The 17,745-nt window shown below is 36.6% G+C and overlaps 1 long non-coding RNA gene across 1 annotated transcript in view; it reads left to right on the plus strand.

The window, feature by feature from the left end:
- Positions 1-273: 273 nt before the first annotated feature.
- LOC148841276 (uncharacterized) overlaps positions 274-17,745 on the plus strand; it is a 33,947-nt gene continuing 16,475 nt past the window's right edge. Inside the window, exon 1 of the long non-coding RNA XR_016091307.1 lies at positions 274-384. This is a non-coding gene — a long non-coding RNA (uncharacterized LOC148841276). The remainder of the gene's footprint in view (positions 385-17,745) is intronic.

The following is a 17,745-nucleotide window of genomic DNA, read 5'->3' on the forward strand; positions in this document are numbered from 1 at the left end:
TACTGGGGCGGCTGAAAGGAGGGAGGAGCAAAAGGCTGGACTCAAAACTCACCTTATACTGTGACAGAGCAGCCCAGGTTACTGCGATAAATTGTTTATTTATCAAAATCAAACCTCATTTTTTTCCTAAATGCGGGCAACCGACAATCGAGATAAAAGGTTCCAGCTTTGTTCTCACAATTATTTGGGATTTACAGTGTTTTCCAAGGGAAAGAAAGAATTGTGGCTTGCGGAGAATATCTTCGGTTTTTAAGCAAACAATAGCTTCAACTTGTGACACCTGGTGAACAGTTTGACATGTTTCTTGCATAATATATTTTTCTTTAAATAAGGCGTCTAAACTGTTGGAGAGTATACAAAGCGTTCAACTGTCGGATTTTTACAGTAAGTAGACTTCTTAATTCTTTACCGCCTTTATTTTTAACAGAAAACCAGCTTAGTAACATCTGTTTAGTTAGGGTATCCACTTAAAAATAAATTTAAACCTCGTCTCTTAGTGTAATTGATGGTGTTATTATATATATGAACTTAGCTTATATAAAAACTTGCTTACGATGAGAATGGAATGAAACCCAACGAAACTGCACCGCTTTTTAAGCTGCGTGATACTGTAAACCTCAGATAAACTGCTCGCCTGAAGGCCGACAGAAAACTAAACGTTTTGTGTGCTGGACGTAAAAAGCATTTTACTTAGTGCATGTTTCATCTTATTTTTAACTTTAATTGTCATCCCATCTGAGGGACGTGAAGCAGCGACCTTCTCTGTAAAATCAGATTGTTGTACAGTATATAAACAAGCTTGAAAGGGATCTCCCTTCGGTGCCATGGAAACTCAGACACATTGATACTAGTTCACCTGGTGGCAGTGAGCCAAGAGGTGAATAAGACAAGAGCTGTTGTGTGACTTGGGGGAAATACCACACTAAATACAGCCGCTTAAGTAAGCTATCTGTATTAAGTTTCCATTCCATTTGTTGTAAATGCTTGTTCTGTTTATGAAGGTAATTTTTTATAAGTTATATAAGTTAAACGTTTGAAGTTTGAATTTATTTGAATGTCGTATAGTACCTTTACGAAAATCTCATTTAATAATTACGTACAATATGCTGCCCCCAATTTGATAGAATTTTAAAGCGCTGTTTCAGGACTTACTCTTTATATTTTATATTTTATATATGTCTTTTCACATTGATGTTTGCATCATCATGACTTTAAATAATTTTATTATAAGCTCCTGTTATAGAAATCGGGTCAGATAAGCAAGATTTGGCTCGCAAACCATTGATTAACGTTTCTTGAAAAACCTTTTGCATAACTATATTCTCAAAATATTTTAAGAAAATATTTAAGAATGACCTTTTTCAATTCTTAAACTCTATACTTCATGTATATTTCATATTATCCATAGACAAACTAAGCCTTGTCAAAAGGTTGCTGCTTTATACATTAATCATAATTTGCTAAGAGACATTGAAAAACAATATGTGTTGTAGCCACCTACATTTGTTACATTTTTAATGCTTTTCAGTATATAATACATTTTATTTATAAGTGATTTTCAGAAGAACTCAAAGCACTGTTCAATAGCACACATGTAATACTCATATCAGAAGTAAAAATTCAAAACTACTGTATTTAGGGTGTATAATGGATTTGAGGAATGAGTTCCACAGACAAGGTGCTGCATACGGGATGGTTTTACTTTTCATTATGTGGAGCCTTGTCTGTAAGATAAGACCACCTGAATCAGCAGATTTTAGATGAAGTGTTAGACTTAACTCGTGCAGTAAGCCCTTAAGATAGGGGTGTCAGATTCAATTCCTGGAGGGTTTATTGCCTTCTAGTTTGTGTTCCACCCATGTTCGTGACTACAAAGGTGTTTTTTTTTTAATTAGCTGTATAATTATAATACATCTAATCAGGCTCTGTTGTCAGTTCTAGCTATGGTTTTAATGGAGTGAACATCACATATAAGCTACTGTGAAAGACCTTAAGAAAAATCCTGTATTTGTCTTGTGTATGAAATAATTAGGTTAATTGTTTAGTTGACTACTCGGGTTGGAACAAACACCAGAAGACAACTGACCTTCCAAGAGCTGAGTTTGAAACCCTTGCCTTAAGATAGCGTGGAGCTAGATCAATCACAGCAGCAGGAGATCCTTCATGTCCAGTCTAAATTTCACAGAGAGTCTAAATTTCACATCCAATTTGCATAAGATAGGAGTTAAATGCTAATGCACAGTAGATATAGGTAGCACACAAGCTGTAGAATTCTAGACATAGTCAAGTCCATTTAGTAGCCTGGCAGATGCCACAGCAAATTGAGGGATGAGTCTAACTTTGATTAAAAGAAGGCATGTATCAATATTTCAGTGCTGGACAGACATAACATAAGCCTAATGTTTTGCAGATGGAAAGACGATACCTTTGTGACTTTTCTAGTGTGAGTTTCAAATGACAATCACAAACACAGGGCTAGAAGTAACACCAAGATATCTTACTTTTGTCAAGGTATTAATTTCAGGACCAACAACAACAACAACACTGGAATCATTAAACTTGCAAAGCTGATGTTGGGAGCCTGTGAGCATAACTTCACTCCCCTCAGAGATTTGAAAAGAAAGTTCCGTTGCTTCCATATCTTAATATTGGGCAGACAGCTTTAAAAGCAGCAGCAGCAGTAGTATGTGCATTTGTCTGCAAGTAAATCTGAGTGTCGCCAATGTAGCAGTGCAACCCAGGTCTATAATAAGTAATCTACCGACAATGTAAATAGTAAAGGGAAAGTTCTTGCACAGAACTCTGAGAAACATCTTGAGCAAATGGGATAACAACTGCTTTAAAACAGTCATCATTTATGAATGGAGCTCTTTTCACCTGATGGGAGCCCAACCAATGAAGGGTAGTAACACCTGTCCCTTGATAAATGTCTGTGTGCTTCAGTAGGTTGCAGTGATTGACAGCATCAAAAACGCTACCTGATAAATACCGAGCATCAAGGGACACTTATCACTCTATTTATGCAATGTGTTTTAGAAAAAGTAAAGTAGGTCTACATGAATTTTATATATTATATGTTTTTGGCATCATTTATTAAATCCATTATTAATGAATGACCATGATACACATGAGTAACCTCACTGCGTAAGATTTGGGCTAATTTAACATGCTGAATGTCAAGCCAGGCAAAAATTCAGAATAAAGTATAGAGCGGAACTAATGTGCCTGTCTTATTAAGTGGACAACACCTGCATGCCATCGGTATGTTGGAAGCTAGACCAAGTTTGAGCATAGTTGTTCACTGTCTGTCTTGGGTTTTCAATGCCTGGCACAGTGTCCTACCAGATACAGTCCATCAATGACAGGTTGATGTCTGAGAGATCACCAGTCACAGAACCTTGCCAAGATCAATAGGCAGAACTAAGTGTGTCTGGCTATGGGTGTCTAGTCATTACAGAACTCCATTTCTAGTGATTAATAACAACCTGACTTCACTCGCTGCCCCTCCTGTAGGCTCATCCTGATGTGATATCATCCCAATAGGACAATGCATGTCCTCACACAGCCCCATTGAACATTGGTAGGTTGAGCTGGAATGATACAGTATGTGATATGTAGGACTCAAAGCATGCATTGCTTCCAACACAGCTACTTGCGTTAGCAGCCTGTGACTCTAATGGTATGGAAATGACTGGCTGTTTCTCTGTTTTCAACTATCATTTAGTATAGATACAGTATGTCAAAATTATGCTGAACCAATCATATAGCAACTAGCATACATGAGAAAATTTTAATTGGTCATTGCTTCCATACATTTTTAGTTCTTATTTTATTACTTTTTAAAAAAACTTTTGAATACACTCAGTTCAAACAAAACCTGGAAGTAGGCCTTTTCACAATTATGTTGAAAGGAGCTAATCTGCTGAGTTTAGTTTGTTTGATTGCATAGAGGCTCTTTAAACCCTCAAGGACACAGGTGAAAGCTGATCTGCAGGGAAATAGAAGCCATGTGCTGGTTTCAGACATCTCTGCCTCCTGTACCTCTGTTTTAAATTACCTCAACATGTTTACTGCAATAAATTAGCCTAATACTTCAAATAATTATTATTTGTTTAAAGATATTGTTTTTAAAATTTCTTAACATTAGTAGACATTAGTTTGCAGTGATTTACTGAAGGTCTGAACCAGTACACTGACTAGATTTTACAGACCCTAGTGCATTTTGGCAGATGTTGATAACTCAATACATATAAATACATATCAGTAAACACATTTTTAATTGTTTTTCTGTATTGCTATAGAGTTTCTAATTAGAACACACATGCAGGGATTTTATCTTCTAACAGAAGATGAAATGTATGATTTTGTAAGTAAGAGACATGATGGCAAAGTATTGCTGTTTCATCTTCTTGTGCAGGCAAGGCTCGCCTCTCATCCTCTGATATTAAGCAGCAGCTAGCCCTTCACTTTAAGTACCACACACAGAACATTTGCCGCCTTGTGTGTCCCAATCAACTGGTGTTTAAGCCTCTCACAAATCCTGGCTTCAGCTGCAGCCTGTAATTTTAACTGCTGCGCGCAAATATATCCAAGGAACATGATTCATCTGCAACAGCCTTTCTATTCAAAATCTCAGAAGCTTGTAATGTAATAACCTGGGGCACTCAAGTTTATAATCTGCATGAAACAGTATAGATTTAATGTTGGTCATATTTCAATATATGTGAGGAACGTATACGGTACACGGAACAGTCATAAGTCACTGTGTCAGAACCATTTTTGGTAATTAAGCTACAGTATATGGTGGAGCAATGGTTAACATTCCTGCCTCTGAGTGCTGGGGCTCTGGGTTTGAATCCTGAGGGCCCATCTGCATGAGGTTTGTATGTTCTTCCCATGTTCACGTGGGTTCCCTGCAGGTGCTCCAGTGTCCTCCCACAGTCCCAATGAAACTAAACTGGTTGTTTCATTGGCTTCTGGGAAAACTGCTCATGGTGAGAGTGTGTGTGTCTGTGTGTGCACTGTGATGGACTGGCGTCCTGTTTAGGGTATACAGTATTCTTGCACCTGTTGCTTGCTGGGATAGGCTCTGGCTCCCCTGTGACCCTGAGCTGGATGAAGCAGTTTTAAAATGGATGGATGGGTTATTGGTGACATGGGTAGTTTCTTTTTAAGTCCCTCTGAGTCTCTTCACAAGCAAAGTTTTCTTAAATGTTTCCCTGTGACATAATGTAAAAAATAGGAAAAAATGAAATTCCTATTATCCTCATCAGTGGGACTTTTTAAAAAATATTTTGTAAACTCCATTAAAATAGTTTTATTCACTTAACAAATCCCAACAATCCTGATCATTCATGTATATATACACTTTAATGTAATTTTAGTCAACTGTAAATTACAGTGGTAGCTTATACCTGTGAAGACAGGACGTGGATGGAAAGGCAAGGAGAAGTAAATTTCAGGAAATAGTCAATTTGTTACTCTTTAGGAGAAAATAGCAACCTACACGTGCAGCCAGTCAATCATCCCCTCTAATAGCCTCTGGTCTGGATAATTCACAGTATCACGTTTATCTCTTTCAATTTGGAACCAGCCTCAAAGTTCACTCAAAACACCCATGGGACCTTTCCAGTCAAATTATCAGTGTGCAACATGCTACTAGTCAGCTGTCTCCCAGCCAAGTAATTGTGACGCAAAGTCAGATTCGAATTTAGATTCTATTTGCTATCAGGGGTCATGCCAGCCTGGAGGGTCTAAGGAAACCCATTTCAGCCCCATGAGAATGATTTAACATATTGTAGTACTTTAATCCACATAACCATCTCTTTGCTGGCTAGAGTTTAAATTGGTTTTATGTATTTCCCACATTTCCCACAAGACGTAGTGTTGTGAAAATGTGTTTTCTCCCTTTCAGGTTTTCAGATTTTTTTGCATATTTTCACCACTGAATGTTATTTGAGCTCCATGTGCGCGTCCTAGTGTGCTCCATATTTAAATGGAGTTTTAATGAACAAATAAAATCAGAGTCTGGTGCTTGTTTCATTTACTTAATAAACAAAGTCATCCATCATCCAAAGCCCCTGTGTAAAAAAATAATGTCCCCATAGTTCAGTCAATTCAATTAAAGGGACAACAAGGGCCAGCTGTGTGAATACTTTATTAAACAATCAGGGCTGATGTTGGCCATCTCTGCTCTACATATAACTCACAAACATTAGCTCTCTTCATCACAGTGAAGTCCTCACCACGGGCATCTAGAGGCATGCAATGCCTTGTTCAAAAGATATCACTCTTGACGTATATGTAACTGTAGCTTACTAAAAACCAAAACATACTGTATGCATCCAAAGTAAAAATGAAGGGTCTATTTAAGGCCTCTGATTTAAAGCTAGCTGAATCCGTTAACGACTTTAGCGATGTGTTCTGTACTTTTACTACACCATATCATCCTATAAGGAGTCTTGCTACTGAAAGTATGAGCAAGTACACAGAGAAAGAAGCCTTTCGTAGGAATGTGTGCCTTCTTTTTACATGTATGGTTAGTGCTGACTGGCAGTGCGTTCTGTGCAGGGAAGGGTTGAGCACTTGTTGAGCCTGGTAACCAGGATCCTTATTTGTCTGTTGTTGGCCTTCCTCATATTTGTTTAGAAAAACCCCAAGCTTTACTACAAATAGAAAGGCTCCTACTTAAACTAAGTGAATCCCTTTTGGTTTGTCTGACGTGGTTAATGGATGATCAAAATGTACTGCACATGTGACGTAGGTGAGTATGCATTTTCAGAATATTTTTAACATGGCATAATCCCCTTACCAGATTCCATTTAAAGAAAAATGCAGAACAGTCATAGATCCTTCGTGTTATTATTATTCCTGTTTGCAGACTGCCATTCTCTAAAATGCCATAGGATCTTTGCTTCTTGTTTTCAAGAATTATTCAGAGAAAAAAAGAAATTCCATTAAATACTAAATGCAGGTAAAGAAGATGTTTGTTTTATAAATATTAGTTTTTATTGTTCATTTGCCTGATAATTATTAACAGCTATTGTACTGTAGTAGGTGTACAAACTGTAAGTACTGCTTTTTTAATTAAGCAGTAGTCAAATCTGTTTGTCCTGCGTTAGTAAATAAGAGGACATCTATTCTGTCAAGAAGAAACAAGTAATTCTTATAGGGCTAGGGTAAAGTTGATAAGTGTGCTGAACAGAAATAGAGTTAGCTGTCATATTCCCCTTATTGGGTTTAATGGTTGTGGTTAAGAGTTTTAACCTTGCAGAGAAAATAACGTGGTGCCATAAAGCAGATATTCATCTACAAGAACAGTGACAATAATAAACTTTATTCCTCATCTGAATGCTTTCTTACTATAAATACTTTTCCTTGAGTTTATAGTTGTCAGTTTTAAAGTATTTCGGATTACCAGACTGCCTAACAAATGACATAATTAACAATTATGGAACTTTACAATTTATAAATGAAAGGAGGCTATTTGATCCATCTTACCCATTTGCTAGTCACTAGTTTGATTGATTCAAGGTTCTAATCCAGCTGTTTCTTGAAGGAAGCCATAGTATCTGCTTCAACCACAAGGCAGTGTAGCTTGTTCCATATACTCACAACTCAGGGTAATAAAATTGCTTCATGTTTTCATTGTTAAATGCACTTCCACATGGTTTCCACCTGTGTCCTTTGGTGTGTTTTCACTGATTGAATTTGATTGAATATCTATGTCAGGTCCCCTCACAATATTCAGCACTAAAATGATTCAGTTCTTTCAGCCCTGTGAGTGTAGGATATTCCTTAAGTCCTGAAATACATCTCATTGTTCTTTTCTGGACTGATTCTAGAGCAGAAATTCCTTTTTTTTTAATATGGTGACCAAAGTTGTGCATAGCAGTCTAAATGAGGCCTCGTAGAGCATTGTACAATTTTAACATAACGTCTCTCTATTTGAATGCTACACTTGTAACTATATAGCCTAACATTTTACCTTTTTTTACCTTTTATTGTTTTCCCACTGAGGAAAGGTGTTTCCCACATACTGAACATGAAAAGAAAATTGTCACTCAATTGGTGTGTGTGTTTGGACAAATAAAGAATATGTTTTTTTTAAATATTGTTCAAAACATGCTGTGATTAATTCAAGTGACCGTGAAACACTATTGAGAGAGAAATGAAGAAACAAAAACCACAGGAACCAATATGTTCCATTTATGAAGAGAACATCGCATTCGTGTCCTTGGTGTGCTGAAGGCTGGACTGTGTCGCTTGATGTCTGGGTTGTTCATAGCCAGTTTCTGAGATCACAAGACATTAAATTCAAACACCATCCAATAAGCAAATACAGTTGATAAACAAATTGCGGTTCAGTTATATTCCTCTGAGAGATAATAAGTCATGACACCTCACCAAGACTGGAAATTATAGTGATTAATGGGGCAATTAAAGTGATTAATGGGCTCATCCTGACGTAATGATAGCCGAGCAGGACAAGCTGCATCCTCTTGCTGCTCTTGTGACAATGACTAGGTCGCAATTGGAGAGATCACCAGTCACAAAATCTTACCAAGATCTATAGGGAGAACTAAGTGTGACTGTCTGGCTAGGAGTGTTTAGTTGTTACAGAACTCCACTTCTAGTGATTAATGGCAATCTGACCTCACTTGCTGCCCTTCCTGTAAGTTCATCCTGACATGACATCATACCACAAAGACAATGCATGTCCTCATGCTACTCTTGTAATCATGACTTTCATAAGATGAGGTTGCTACAGTTATGTTGTGGATGTCCTACTCTTCCAATCCCTTTGAACATTTGTGAGATGAAGTTGGATAACATGGAATCCTGGGATCAGAAACCCGTGAACAGGTGCATGCTTAGAGGAATTGGTCAGAGTCCAACAAGACAGCATTTTACAATCTTTTGTTGGAACAGATAATTCCATCTGTGAAAGGCATGCATCACAGATACACAGTTTGTATTAATTCCACACATGCTACTATGCCTGTATCTATCACAGAACTCTGTTAATGATAAATGCGAATTATGATACAATACAATAATACAATAATCATTTATCTCCAAGCAGCTATGTTTTACTCACATAGAGACTTTCAAAAACATACAAACATTACAAGTAAACATTACATTAAAAATCACATTCCAACAGGAATCCACACAACTTTCCAGAACCTGTAGGTCCTCCACTTAGTCACCTGAAGCCCCTATAATTGCACAATACACTTTCACTTTTGCACCTAACCACTAATTGCATTTATCGTGAACTCATTTATTGAGTAATTTGATTGAATATGTCATAAAAGAATTCCTCATTTTGTTATGTTTGCATTGAGAGACTCTGAAGCTTCTGTTTGAAGGCATCAGTTGGTGTTCTTTATGCAGAACATGTGAAGGATCAGTGCAGATGCTAACAGCTAGTGTCACCATACTCTTAATGGAAGCATTTTGAAAGTTCTCTCAAGTGGCTATCTTAGAACGTGTCCTTAAGAGTTTGGACGTCTTGGGTTTCTGTTGCACAGAAAGATTGTTATACCATACAGTTAATCGGAAAACTGAAGTTAATTAGCAGTCACTAAAATCAGGTTTCCTGATTGAGGACATTCCTGTCATTCTCTTCATGCTGTCCCAGAGTCTTCTAGGGTTATTAGCTTTAAATGCTTCCTCCAAATGTGGCTAATGTGCATTTCTTGGTGTTTTCACCAAAGTCCTTATTCTTGAAAGTGAACTTCCTCAGATTCATGGTGTGTTTAATATTCCTTGTTATATATGCCTACATATTATATATATGATTAATTACTATCAGCTAGTCAATGATTAGCGAGCATCTGTGCCACATCTGTTCTGTAAAATGTTAATGAATTTGCAACAAAAAAGATTTTCATTTCTCTGTTAATACATTTTTAGATGTGGGAGAAGGTAGTTTTGATGACCTAAAAAGGGAGAAGCCCAAGTTTACCACAGGATTAAAAGTAAAAATGTGCCAGAGCATAGGTCACAGCATTCTGACACTGGCTAAGGATCAGAAGGGATTCAGTGTAGGATGCTCTTTCACACTGTTTCCCCAGTGTTTTCTTTTTAAAACCAAGCAAATAGAACATAGTGACAACAACTGGAGAATGAAGCTGTCAATACAAGCATGAGAACTGCAGTATATAAAAAGGGGCTGTAATCACAAGTTCATTTTAATGTTGATTTCAGTGGTAGATTTGCTGGTTGTCACCATATCTACTGGTTTCCCATTCAGAACTCTCTACTCTTCAGCGTCCCGTGCTTGGAATTAAACTTAGCCTGGCTGAGCTGGGGGTCACTGAGCACAAAGCAGCTATAGAGCAAAAAACAGTTGTGAGAGATATTAAGAGATTGTTAACATAATCCTCACTGCTTTTGCATGCTGTTGCATGGGAGAAGAAGTATGTTTGCATAAATTTGTGGGGTCTCAGAGTGCTGCAGGCACTTCTGTGTCATATTTAGAAGCTAAAATCTCATTCTGTCATGGCTTACACAGCATAGATGCATAACAGATTTATTATAAGCAAAGCAAACACCTTATTCAGCCTTGAGAATTGAATTAAGCTGTTTTTTGTGATTTTTCCCTTCCATTTTTTGACATTTAAAAGTGAAGGTTCAGTCTTTTAAAATCCAAAAGGTGACGTACTGTATAACTGCTCAGTTTTTCTTGTTAAAGAGCTGTACTATTCATTCCATTTTATTCTAATGAATAAAACGGATATTACTTCGCATATCGTACTTCCTATTAAGTCTCATATCTTAGATTTGCTTGAACAGTGATATTAGTTATAGGTTTGGTCTTGTGAGGTAGGATTTTCAATAGGATTCCATCATGACTGGCAAAAATCCTTAAATTCTTAAAAGGTCTAATAGTCTTATGGTTTTAATAGGTCTAACGGCAAAGTAGGTAAAGTCATTGTTATTTGTTTTCAGATTGAGAGAAAGTGGTTGTATATTATTTATATGTGTGATTTTCACTTTTTCATTAGCCTCACATGCCATTTGAAAAGCATTTGAAATACTGCCTGCGTTAAGACACATTCAACACAATGTAATTAAGGAATTTGTAACAGTGAAAAAGGCCTATTTCCTTTAAACTATGAATAATTTTCATCATGACCGTTTCTTACGATTTACTGCAGTTTCCATTTTCCAAAAAAAGAATATGAATAACTGGTGTGTGTGTGCTCACTCCTTTCAGAAGTATAAAGTGTCTCTGTAAAAGTGAATTCTTATGCCAGTATACTCCTCAGTTAGAGTAACTGGGCAGCACAGCTGAGGGATCATAGCTCAGCAAGTGAAAACTGGGGCAGTAACATTTATCCGTCTTGGACTGTTGCTGGACGAATGTTGGTGCCCCAGTTTTGGGTACAGTAGGTGTAATGGGTAGGGCCCTGGCCTTCTAACTGCAAACGTGGGGTTTCAGGTCCCTGCTAGGGCACTGCTGTTGTACCCATAAATAAGGCATTTTTCAGATAGTTTGTTTCAGCCAAATACTCAGCATTATAAAATAAGCACACATTGCACAGATGCAACACCCATATTAATAAAAAAAGTGTATCCAGCTCAAAGTGCGCACACAACTCCTCTCTGACAGTAAACAATTTTTTTATGCCGGCCAGTTTCGATGGCCAGGCTGTGGTGGTTGCTTTTTTTCTTAGGGTTTGGCTGGGTTTTTGTCCCTGATAAGGTGTTCCTGCTATGCATGGCATTTTACTGGAACAATTACACTAAAGTATCTTACAGCAGTGCTCCACCTAAGATTGGAACCCACAACTTTACATGTAGGTGTGAGTTTAAGGCTTTAATCACCACCCTTTTGTTTGAATGAGAAATGTGTTAAACACCCAGCACTACTGTAGATATCCCAGATAATGTATTTCAGTGTTTTTAGAAATGTATGCCGAAATTATCTTTTTCTCAGATGATTCTGTTAAATCCCCTTTATGTACTTGGTGTGTATTGCTTTCTGCTGCTACATGATGTAACAGCAATAGCTCCTGTTTAAAACAACAGCTGCAACAAAACCATTTACTTGGAAAAAATGTTAATTTTCTTAACCGACACCTTGCAAAGAACAACATTTCGTATGAACAGCTGTATTCTTTAAAATGTAATTCCCTGTTAATGCGGCTGACCCTAGTGCCTCCTCTGATCATAAAGCTTAATGTGCTGAACTCAGCTGTTTTCAGTGGCAAGAATGTAGTCGCGTTGCAGTAGGGATGTGCAAGATACACTTTGAAGATGACATGGGGAATTTCTCTTTTTTTTTCTCCACCTCTTCAAAAAAATAAAAGAAAATCAGCATCACAACAATCACATTTGTAAACCTGTAATAAAATATTGGGCATTTTTTAATTTTTATATCCTGTCATTTAGCCTCTTAAAGATGTTTTGCATATTTGTTTTCTTTGTACACCATTATACATTGACTGCACACACGGGAAACTAACACCATGCATGATTCTAGCTGACAACAAGAGACGCAGGTGCTGAAATGCTGTTCATAGTAATGCAGTAAACAGAAGTGAATCAAATTGATTAGCTGTTTAACTCTCCTTTTGTTGCTTTTCAGAGCAATATTTAAGAGTCAATGCAGCTAATCACCTCTTCTAATTATTCACTCTTGTTTCTTCTGGTATATTTGAGAAATTGTTTTAAATAATGGAAATGTTGAATATTGTTGTATTCAGTTGAGTGGCTACGATGAACAGATAATTTGGCATTGACAAAACACTGAAACACAGCAAGGAGCAGACACAAACCCATCATACTGGCTTGGTGCTGTGCATTCAGTAGCATGGACTTTATAACCTATAAAAATTAAAACAAAGTATTTTTTTTAAAGAGTTAAAAGAGTTAGAGAAATATGATGAAAGTTAAAAAAAAAATCAAGAGATCTCAGGCTGAAGGTTTCCGCTGCAGTTAAATCAATATGACACAAAACAGCCCAAGATCGACAGATCAACTTAAAACACTGACGTAACAGTATTGTTTCATCATTTCTGAAGAAGTCTGAGGGTTTTACATGTATTAAAATCATCATGGAAATTATTCTCAAATCGAGCGCTGTTATGGAGCTGCCCACTACAGATTCATGTTACCATAGCAAGAGTATGGTAGGGGGTTTGAGACAAAAAAGCAAATTATGTTTTTGTATAATGGTTGTGCGTAATGGGAAGGGAGTGCGACTTCTGTTGGAACTGTGCTATACTGTACATGAGTCTGAAACCCAGTCCGGCTGAATGCTGATCCTTTTCTGATGGGGGGGGGTGGAAGTGGGAGGGGCGAGAGAAATCCTCTAGCTTGGCTTAGACCCTGGCATTAAGGTCCATTGCGGAGACAGATGGCATGCACAGGCAGTAGAGAGACTGACACGTGTGGGGCGGCTAGCCTGAAATCCAGAGATGACCCCCATCCAGTATAGCCACAAATGTCACCACAAATACCCGGAAAAGGTGAACTGATGTCATTTTTACAATCGTGAAGGCTGTTCTGACCCTGTCCTCCTGGTGCTTGTTGGTATTCATCATCACGTATGATTATTCCCATGTGATGGAAATATGCACATTTGATCCTTAAATTTTATTTATTTTTACTCATGAGAGAAGTATTTTTGGAACTATATGTACAATATAAAATATATATATCTAAGTATATATGTGGATTAAATCATAGGCATTGACCTTGTGTAATATTTTTAAACTTTGAAATAGGAATTTGTGTAGTTTTTTAATAATATCGTCTGTCATGTCACCTAAATGTGTTTATAGGTTTGAGATCACATTTTGTAATAATAAAATTCTTCATATACGGATTTGGAAAATGGATCTTTGCTGTTTTGCATTTAGAACCTAACTAAATAATTTTAGCCATCAAATGAAAAGCTACATTGATTGATCTCTTGGAATCTAAGGTTCTCTTCCATTTAAGGCACATCAGCAGTAATCACGTTTTCTTCACCTGCCTTTTGAGTGCGCAAAGTACATTTACTGTAGGAGGGGAAGTAGCAGTATCCTGTCAATCAAGCTTCATCGTGTGCTGTTCTTAAAGCTGCAATTTCCGTATTTTCAGATCTGTGACCACATAAATAGCATTTTTACTGGAAAAGATGTTTAATCTGTTTGTGGTAAAATCAATGCATACTGTTTTTAAACATTGTTTTTTTTCCCTTGAAATATCTTCTTTTTAGGAACATTTTAGAAAAATAGGCTCAGAAGTTTTAGTGTGCAGCTGTTGTCAAGAAGTGCACTTTTATTCGTATGATCTGTATGGAATTGCTATTCCTCTTTGGAATCTAGCTGTAGACATTTTCTTTGCGTTGTACATACAGTATACTGTACATAGATCAACAATAAAGTAGTCTTGGTTAGAAATCAGTCTTTTTTGTGCTGTATGCCATAATTAGATTCTTTGCAGAATACTAATTCTTGTAAGGGTAATTACAGGAACTCCTGTACTTGATCTATTAACTAACACATCATGCACTTTCTTTCTACTTTCAGACCTTGTTTGAAAGAACTAGGTCTGCCCCCAAATGTTTCACGGGGCTTTCTGACTTTGTAAGCTTGGTAATGTGTGATCACTTCATGGCTATGACTTGGGTAAAATGTAAAATATCCATCCAATCTCCAACTGCTTCTACCGATTCAGGGTCACTGGGGAATCGGAGATTATCTCAGAAAACAATGGGCTCAAAGCAGGGTTCACCTTGGATGAGAGTCCAATCCGTCGCAGGTCAGACACACACCCACTTAGGACACGTTTTTCTAGAAACCAGTTAACCTAGCAGGACCATGGAAGAAAACTGGAGGACATGCAGGAAACCCACATGAACGCAGAGCGAACATATAAACTCCATGTGGATTTGAACACAGGGTCCCAGCTCAGCAAGGCAGCAATGCTATCCACTGCACCACCAGGCCACCCTATTTAAAATATATCCCCTGTTATTTTTCTTTTGCAGTGGAAAAAATTCTTCAATAAATACAGGTACAGTATAGAGTAATTTCAAACTGTATGGCTCAGAGACTTTCAACACTCAGCAGAAAGAAATGATGGACCAACTTTAATACAAGATCCGGTCTAATTGTTTCACAGGTTAAACTTCCAAAGTGATTAGTTAATTTATGTGATTTTTAAATTAAAGTAAAATCCATTTTTTTCGCCATTTAATGCCTGACCATCTATAACCTGAATTAAAATAAAATGCAATCCGCTTAATACTGAAAAAATGATCATCATAAATCTAAAGGAAATCAGATTTTCAGCAAATGAAAAAGGGACCACTGACATTCCTAGAGCCTTCCCGACTCCAGATTTATATTTAATCCTGTATTTAGGAATGAGGGGGATGATTTTGTAGGCTTGATGCTCTGTTCAATGCATGCTGTGAACAGGAAGAGGCAAATTCCTCTGACATTTCCAGTTTTGTTTCCTCTTTGTTTTACTTTTAAGATATATAATTGCACTTTGCTAGTACTCTATAACCAATCTGATAGCAAGGCAGATTGAAAATTGACAAATTTGACAAGTTTCTTTCAATTGCAACAGGATTAAGACATAGTATGAGTATATTCCTCTGTAATTCTGCTTTAGAGCATTTTCAATATCCCAATTAATCAATTTATTTGCTTCCTCAAATGCATGATGAAAAACAAGTTCTTGACAGTGACTGCAAAAACAAGTATTAGATACACCAAAACATCAATCGTTCTTTCCTGTAAATTGACAGAAGTTCAGTCATTAAAACCAAAACCTATTTGTAATTCTCTTGCTGGTTAATTTAAGAACATAGAAGAATATAATAAAATGTTACACAAATCCTGTGATTTTCTCTTATACTTGTAACTAATATACTTTGAACTATAGGGAAACTGATCATGTAGCTTTGTCAGAAGCATATTCTCAAAGCCTGTCACCAATGTGATTTTCATAACTTTGCATCTCTTGCAAAAATGAATTCAGTCTTTTAAAAGTGAAACAAAGCACCATGAAATAAAGGATGGAGCACTGTAGATCAGCATCAGATACAAGGACGTTTTTAACAGACGACAATAAGTGAATAGACCATTGTGAATATCACATAGGAAATATATTTTCAACATCGAAATAGAAGGCTTTAGTTGGTTTGCATGTGTTCACATTTGAATTTTCCATGAACAGTGATCTCACGGTTTACCTGAAAAGGCTGTTCTTTTCTTCACTGATTTTCACAACCACACACTTGTGAACAAACGCTTTCCTTAAGACTACAGACGTTTGACCTTTATAAAAAACAGTTCCCTTTGCAATTTTATCCTAGAAAAAATATGTAATAAAAATGTAGGCATATTAATTTTTATTTTTCAATTGTTAATATTTTCTGCAGAGGGGTTTAACCCTTTTCAATAGAAAGAAAGGCTCATGAATTTAATATTGTGCAGTCAAACATTTTTTAACTTTTTTTTATACTTTCTCAAGTATCCATATACATAAGCAAAAAATATTACAATGAAATGCAAATCTTTATGTTCATACAGTTGATTACAATATGTGTGACCTAACAACTAAATAAATACTTTAGAAAACAATTGTGGGTTCTGGAGGCTGAATGTTATACAGTGTTCGTAAAAGATGGCAGAGACCTTCACAGCCCTGATGTGTTTATTCTGAATATATTTAGGTATTACTAAGAATGATCATACTGCTTTTGTATTTGCTATCAGAGCAATAGGAAACAGGAAATATAAAGAAAAAAATGCTAAGTATGAACCTAAGAGCCTTGCTAACTGAGAAAGGCAAGGAATTTGGCCTCTTATTTTAATTGCAATCAACTAAGCTGAGTGAAGTATGAGCTACTGCTTATAAAGGCTACATTTATGCATATAAAGTAGTAAGTAGGCAAACCAAGGACAGCACAACAAACTAGAATTTTGCAAGCAATGTTTGGTCAAACAAATGCACGTAAGCATGCACAGAGACTGATAAATGCCGTCCCTTGGAACTGCATTTCTGTTTTTTTATCCCTGATATAGGGTATATACAGGGAGAGAGCTTGTGCTTTCCCAGTCTTGATCCAGGATGAGCAGAAGTGACCTACAAGAAATATTTAATAAATATTTGCTAAATAGAAATGAGTGGAGAAGAACTGTAGATAAAAATCTAGTGAATTAATTATACACTTTAATGTTTTAGAATAATATGTATGAAATAGAGCAGTTTCATTTTCTAATGTTTGAAATGTCTGTTACTCCCTTCTTTACTTGCTATTACTGTACTTCTAAAAAGTATTTTAGATTTTTTCCAGTGGTTACATAACTATTGATCATTTCAGATATGTTAATCCTTTTCTTAAACGATTTAAGTATTTAATCCTGTATTGCTGTGCAGTTTTTTTCAATGCTTTAAGAACCTAATAATTCTCACAAGTATCAGAAGGGTTTTTCTTATGCCTTTCAATTCCCAGTTGGATTTTTTCATGGTACTTGCCCAGTTTGACCAATCAAATGCAGTTGTTTAGAATTCAGAATATAATACTTATGAAATAGAACAGTGTTTCATCTGAACTTCTGTGTGAAGAAGCAGCTTCATCTTAGGAACATAAAGATGATAAATGCACTGTGCTTTGGTTCTTATGAAGTGGATTTTGATTCCATTGGGAATGTTGAGGGAGGGACAGTGTTGCAGTGGTTGGCATGGTGGCCCTAGGTTCAATTCTGGACCTTAGATGCTATCTGC

Source organism: Atractosteus spatula, chromosome 1, assembly GCF_055471065.1.
Source record: "Atractosteus spatula isolate fAtrSpa1 chromosome 1, fAtrSpa1.hap1, whole genome shotgun sequence".
In the NCBI taxonomy this organism is placed as follows: Eukaryota; Metazoa; Chordata; class Actinopteri; order Semionotiformes; family Lepisosteidae; genus Atractosteus; species Atractosteus spatula.